The sequence below is a fragment of the Homarus americanus genome, unplaced genomic scaffold (assembly GCF_018991925.1).
Source record: "Homarus americanus isolate GMGI-L3 unplaced genomic scaffold, GMGI_Hamer_2.0 scaffold39675, whole genome shotgun sequence".
Lineage (NCBI taxonomy): Eukaryota > Metazoa > Arthropoda > Malacostraca > Decapoda > Nephropidae > Homarus > Homarus americanus.
This window is the reverse complement of record NW_024736071.1, coordinates 5185986-5193613: the sequence shown is the minus strand read 5'-3', so window position 1 is coordinate 5193613 and position 7628 is coordinate 5185986.

The following is a 7628-nucleotide window of genomic DNA, read 5'->3' as shown; positions in this document are numbered from 1 at the left end:
TGAGGCTCAAAACCTCTTGAGAGTAGATGGAGGTAAAAGTAAGAGCTCATCAGGGGTCTGGCTTGAGCCCTCTTCTAGTTATCATGGTGCTGGAGGCATTATCACGGAATTAAAGGACTGGCCTGCCCTGGGAGGAGTTGTGTGCTGATGACTTGGTAATGTTAGAAGATAGTACAGTATTGAAGAGGCAGTGGAGAAATTTAAGAAATGGAAGGATGGAATCTAGACAAAGGGCTTGAGAGTAAATATAGCATAAACATAAGTATTGATTACTGGCGCAGGCGATGTATAATGTTGAGCTTTGCTATGGCCACATGATTACCTCCACGTACAGTACAGTTAAAGTCTGCAACGTTCTGCTGTCTGCCGTACACCTCTTGTGTATCTACATTCATTAGACATTATTGAGTTGCTGCCAACATCTTATAGCCACCACAGGTCCTTCACCCATGCCACTAATCCATAATATTGTTTTTGTCACATTAACTCTTATACCCCTTGATTCTATTCTGTCCTTCCATTTGTTAAATGTCTCCACTAACATTAAGATATTATCTACCATCAGCATATGCTCAGAAGTGGAGTAAAGGCTGTTTACCTCACCAACCATGTAAAAACTTTATTTAATACTTTAGGAATACTATATGCAGTTATTATTTGTATTAATTATTATTACTATTTTAATACAGTGTGCAGGTAGTGATGAGAGCATTAGTGGACCAAGCTAATCCTTTGTTTTTAATCACTTATTAAGAAGAAGCAGTTATTTAATTCTGCATGAGTTCTAAGGTCAGTCATACTACAGTAGTTGGTAGATGCAAGTTTTTATGTGATACTCTTGCTTATCATTTGTATGTTTGTACAGTATTTATTTATACTGTTTACAAAATAAGTTAATGGATTCTGACATAAGACACCTACTTGACATTCACAAACAATGAAAGCATACAGGTGGTCAATGAGTTACGACCGTCCGGCTTACGATCACCCGCACTTACAAACGGGATCTCAATACAGTGATATCTCCGTTAACCGGAACAATTGGTGCAGAACACTTCTGGGAATGAGAGATTTCCGGTTAACGAGACGATTCTCTCAAAGCCCGAAAAAATCCCTCATACCCGGAATTTCCCGGGTAACGGAAAAATTTTCTCTGAAGTTCCAGAAATTGCGCTTTACATCATATGTTGAACCTGGAGAAATATCCCCCATCCATGGGATTTTCCAGATACTGGGAAAATTATCTCATAATTTTCCAGAAAATGTGCCCCTCAGAAAAGTGTTCTCAAAGCCCGAATTTTCTGGAAAATTCTGCCTTTGGGAACGATTTTCCGAGAAAATTTAAATTCCGGCTCGGAGAGGTCCAGTTAAGAGGGATTCTGGCTAACGGAGATATTACTGCTTATATATTCATTGCAAAAATTTGTAATCACATTTTTTACATTATTTTCATTATTCTATATTGTTTATCACCACTTAATTTTCAGTATTTACATTATTTGTTATGTATGGGATATTATTGTTGTTTTGTAGGGGTAAGGTTGTGCTTTAACCTAACACTGCTTTGACTTGTGAACAAATCGACATGATCAGGGTCCAGGAATGTATCTCTGTTGTAAGTTGGGGACTGCCTCTACATGGTATATCTTGGACAGATGGTTTGACAGTGCTGACCCACATTGTGTTCTCAAAAGAGGTTATAAGAAATAAATTGTCAAAGCTCAAGATTCATGAGTCCCGGCCCAGACGTGGAGCATCCCAGAGTGCTAGAAGACTTGTGCGACGAGTTTGCTGAGCCCCTGAAGAACCTATTCTGTAAATGCCTGGGTGAGCAAAAGGTTCCCAGTGATTGGAAAATGGCTTATGTGAGTCCTATTTTCAAGAAGGTTGATCGTCAGTCCACGAGTAATTATAGACCAGTGACCCTGACCGGCATAGTATGTAAAGTACTTGAGAGTATTATAAGAGAAGCCACGATGGAACATCTACTACGAAACAACCTTATAAAGGATTAACAGCACGGTTTTTTGCTGGGATGCTTCAACTAAACACAATTACTCAAGATACTGAATGTTTGGACCCAAATTCTGGAACAGGGTGGCAATATCGACAATATATACCTAGATTTTGCTAAGGCTTTCGACAGCGTATCCCATGAAAGGCTAGAATTAAGCTGGAAGGGTACGGGATTCGGGGATAGTGTCCTAGCGTGGATCGGAGACTTTCTTCATGATCGCAAACAGTGTGTGGTGATTAATGATAAGAAATCGTCATGTGCACCCATGACAAGTGGGATACCATAGGGCAGTGTATTAGGCCCATTGTTGTTTGTTATTTTCTTAAATGTTTGTGGACTATGCTAAGTTATTTAGGGAAATTAAGAATCAAACAGTCTGTGAAGAGCTGCAGAAAGATCTCTGTGAGCTTCAAGTGTGGTTGAAGAAATGACGGAAGGAAGTGTATCATATGTCCCAACGAGATGAAGAAATTGCATTAATAGAGACCGAATGCAAAAAGGACCTGAGTGTGTGTGTTGATAATGAACTGAAGTTTCTGGGCCATTGTGAGAAGGTGAATCAAGCAACTAAATTATTAGGTCTTATAAGAAGGTTCTAGACGGTCCATCCTTCGTAACGATCTTCAAGAGTGGGGTGCTTCCCTGCCTGGAGTAATGTCACCCCGTCTGGTCCCCGAGATATGCTACGGACTGTCAGTTAGTTGAAAATGTCCAAAGGAGGGCCGCCAGACTGGTGCCTGCACTTCGACACCTCAGCTATCCAGAGAGATTAGATCACCTGCAACTTCCTAGCTTATACTACAGACGGGTAAAGGGGCATCTAAGTTGAGTGTCCATACCTAGAGCTGGCAGACACCCGCCCCACATGGGGTCACAGCTCAAGGTTGAAGAAGCCGCAAGTCCAGAAAACTGTGAGTGCAAAGTTTTTGGGAGTGGGACTTGTGAACTCTTGGAACAACCTGCCAGAGAGTGTAAGCTGTTTCAAGACCAGACTAGACCAACACTGGAGCGGGTTCGGATACATGTAGGAGCCAGTACATGCCCAGTACTTGGCAACAGTGCGTAACAGAGACGTGACCAAGCGGCTAACGAGCCGATCAGTGGCAAAGAGGATAAAAGTAAAAGTAATGCACTGGCCACAAAGGAAAAAATAAAACACGAAGTTCCCAGTACAGTATTTTACAGCTTCAGGGGTGAATAGAGCCTGCATATGAATTTACTGTAAACAATATTGTATCTTGATGGAAAAGTGGCTCTATTGAAAAATGTCTCCCAGTCAATAACATCAACATTTAGTACAGGCTCAACTATAGCGAAAATTAATTAGTTTCATTTATTTACAATATTCATTAAAATGTTAAATTAAATAATGAATTAATTGTACAAATATGAGTGGTATTGTTTTTCTGCCCCCCCCCCAAAAAAAGGTGTCCCGTATTTTGAAATCGAAATTTTGGCAACTCTCTCTCCAAACTCCTCATGGCTTGATAGCAGATTCAAGCCCTAGGTTCTACATTCAGGCACATCACCAGTTCGTTAAGTATTCATAATCAAGCATTTTCAGCCAATCAGTCGGAGTAATCCATTTTGTTATACAGTAATTACATGACTCAACTTGGTAACTTTCGCCACACCAATATCGTCCGATACTTTCAACATTTCTGCAACTATCTCAGAGCTATTAGTAGCCTCTCCATTCTTCACATTGTATTGCTTTCTTTACCTATTTGCTCGCAATCCTTGGGCATGGCCACCTCTCAACCTTCAGGACTGCCGAGAGCTGGCCAGGGCCCCGGCGGAAGATAAATGTATGGGTCCTGTAGTGGACTTACCCCTACAGTCCCTTTACAGATATATTTAATATTTATATTCCCATTTTCCTGGGCCCCATGGATTTATTCCGGCTTCCCCGCCCTCCAGGCAGCCTTGCTAACTCAAGTGGGTGGTTATTAGGTAAATATAAAATAAGGTATTGTAAATTCCTCATTTTCAACATTTTCAGTCATTACTGAGAAAAATTAATTGAAAAATGGGCTCAAACAATAACTCTGCGTTTCAGAATGACACTAACTGCCAACCATTAAAACTTTGTGTAAAAAAAAAAACAATCACTTCGAAAAATCAGAAATTTTCCAAAAAGAATATTGAAACATCGTTCTGGATAGTTACGTCACAAATTACGCACTATTAGTTTGAGAAGTATTAGTAAAATGTGCTATGGTATTTACCGTTATTTTCAATATCTAAATTACAAGTAACGAAACATAACAAGCAATCCGCATCTCCCTAGCAGTGTTGGCAACCGTAGGGACATTTTGAGCTTTTCCATGCTCGTAGGGACTCCCAGGCAAAATAGCTAGAACCGGGGGGTGGGGGGGGATTGTGTCTTGATATATCGGATAAAGATTAGGACATTTTGGCTAAATTTCGTAGGGTTAGGTACGCAGTTTTGATATAACATGTCAAGCAAAACTGCATATCTAATCATATACTTTTTTTTTCTAGAAAGATGAATTTCGAGGTTGGCTCTCTCCAGTTAAAGATGACCCCGACCATGCCTTCTGTACTGCTGCAGTTCCAAGCTAGTGACCAAATTGTATTTGGTAATATTGCTTCACTTGCAAAGTTGGTACTGACCTTACCACACTCAAATGCAGATACTGAAAGGATTTTCTCAATGATGGTTGATTCCAAGACAAAGAAACGCAATAGAATGGGACCAGAATTGTTAGATTCTTTATTGTTTATCAACTCAAATTTGAAACCCAAAGACAAAAACCTGCATTGATTTTGCCAATGAGGTTGATGAAAGCTTCCTTTTGTATCATAATCAACATATGTATGATTTTAAAAACTAGTCATGATTTGCCAGAGCAAAGGAGTAACAACTTTCTGCCTCATTCGGCTAAGGCTTTACTAGGAGGTTGCCAGCTTGCCATTTAGTTTTACTTTTATTTAAATCACTGGTGTCAATATTTTCCAGTGCTGAAAGTATGTGTTTTTCTTTACTGATTTTATATCCCAATAAAAGGTTAGTATGTTTTGTGGGATTTTAAATATCTTGGTTGGTACTAAATTAGCTTAACAAACCTTACTATAAAGATACGAATCTCCATTATAAAATGTAGGGATGTGTAGGGATATTTTGCTCAACTTTAAGGACACGTAGGGACATTTGGCCTTTTTCCTAGGGATTTTTCAGACAGAAGTTCATATTTTAGTTGGCAACACTGCTCCCTAGGCTCCCTTCCCTTGTGCCGCAGTAACAACTGACGAAGTGAATTACGTTGTTGTGCAGTGTACAGTCTCTTAACAAGACTCGTGAAACACCTCCTGGGTCTCTTTCTGGCTCTGTACGTACAGTGATAAATTCCGAAAGACGATAAATAGGACAGTGGTTCAGTGTGTCACTCAAGGAGTAACTTTGGAAGCAGGTAACTCGTCCTTCCACACCGTCACCACTACTACCACAGTATCAGGTATGATTCATTTACCACCAGATTCGTTTATGCTGTTTCCCAATGTATGTAGACAGTTTATCGTTCCTTCTAATTGTGTCGGCTCTAGCTAGTATGTAGTTGTTAGGCCTAGCTCCATTGTGAGGTTTGTATTCTATCAGAAGAAGAGGAATGATTTAGTGAGTACTGCTTGTTACTTCCCGACTGCAATTACTGAAAGGAATTTTTGTTCTTACTGTACTTCCTATTTATGATGCATTTGGGTCAATTTAGAGTAGAGGATATAATTAAATTTAGGAGATTTTTTATTTTTTATTTTGTTCATTTTTTTCAACGGACGTGTTTTGGGTGATAGTAATAAAATGCTACGACAACTTTTAATTTGGTAATGTATGAGAACTCCCCTACCACCAGATGTTGTTCGATTTCTTTATTTTTTTTTCAATTTGTTCTTATCATTATAGTAAGTATTTAAGAACGGCGACATTTACTAGAACCTAATAGAACCTGAACTAACCTAACCTAACGTTGCTAACTTCCTGGCCGGGGGGGAGGGGATGGGGGGCAGACAAACCATTAATTTATTGTCATGTGATCAGTTTTTCACCGTGTTTTACCCCAAACTCTCCCTCATCTTTCATGCACTGGCCACTACAGTCGATAGGCATTTAAAAATACAAACAAGACTATATCTTCTTTGACTGTATATCCCAAATATTTGCTCATAATTGTTTTTACGAGTTATTAATTTAATTATGAGGAAGGTTAGAGTTGAAAATTAAATTCATGAAAAATGCATTTATGGCATTTTTTACAATAAAAATGATGATTTAGATAACATTTTAAATCAATATTAAATCACCTACTTAAATCATGCTAACCCTGCTTGTTGCAAGGCTAACTAGTTCATTCACCTTAACTTCACACAAAGTGGCCGCGCTTAGCAGTTCTGTGGGTGTAGCCATACGTAAGAACCATATATCTTGCGCCCTCCTTCCCTTCTCGTTATTTCTTCCTTCTCCTTTTCCTGCTTTCCCCTCCTTTCCTCCTTCTCATCTTTACCTTCTTTCCTCTTCCACCATGTAATTTTCTCACATTTTTTTCTCTTCACTTCTCCCCTCTCAACATTCTTCTCTCTTCGCTACTCCTCCCTCTTCCTTCCCTCCCATCATTCTTATCTCCTTTCCATCTGTCACTCACCTGTTCTCTGTGCACACCTGCTTATCTTTGCTACCTAAATAAAATATTTAGTACTGTCTTCCATCATAACAATACATTGATTATCCCTAGACTGTTTATCGATAGTTTAAGCATATTATAAAACGGTAAAACATCATTTAATAGGAGAAATAAACAGTTGGTTATTTTTGTTTCTCATTGATCACTTTTGCTTTACGTTGTTTTCTTCTTTCCAACTTCTTGTTCTCTTGTTTCCTCTTGCAACTATTCTGTTGTGTTAAGTAAAGAAGGACTAGCTAGAATTTCATTACACTACATATTTACGAAATCCTTAAGACATAGGATTTTCAAATTGGGCGTACAGGTCATTTCACTAATTATCGTAGTTTGAAGAATTATATATGTATGTTTTTGTTTATTTTTATTATTAGCTGGACATGAAGCAAGAAGTTATTCATATATACAGTAAGAAAATATTTGACAGCGAGGTTTTGATATATACAGTGTTTGGTTATTGTTAAGGTGATCATGTAGAATTATATGAGTCATGGGGAACCAGTTGATAAAAAACCTCACAGCAATTCAGCAGTCTACGTATTCAAGAATTTTAATTTTATGTACAAATAATTTAATCTTAAATAAGTAAAAAATTATTCGGACTCTGTTTTAATTATTTACATGTGTGTGGAAAAAAAAGGTTGTATTTACCCTGGCGCGCGTGACGCTCCCAGCTGTCCTTAACAATGCTGAGTTGCAAACACTGGTGGCATGACGTCCCTACCACCTCTCTCTCTCTCTCTCTCTCTCTCTCTCATATGATCAAAATTATTCCTCATTTAAAACAATTTTTTTTATTAACTTTAAACCTCAAATACTTAAAAGCACTTTCAGTTAACCAAATGTAAAGAAAAATATCCCAGAAAACCTCTCCATACACAGACAGACAAAATGTGACTACACACCCACCCTCCTTC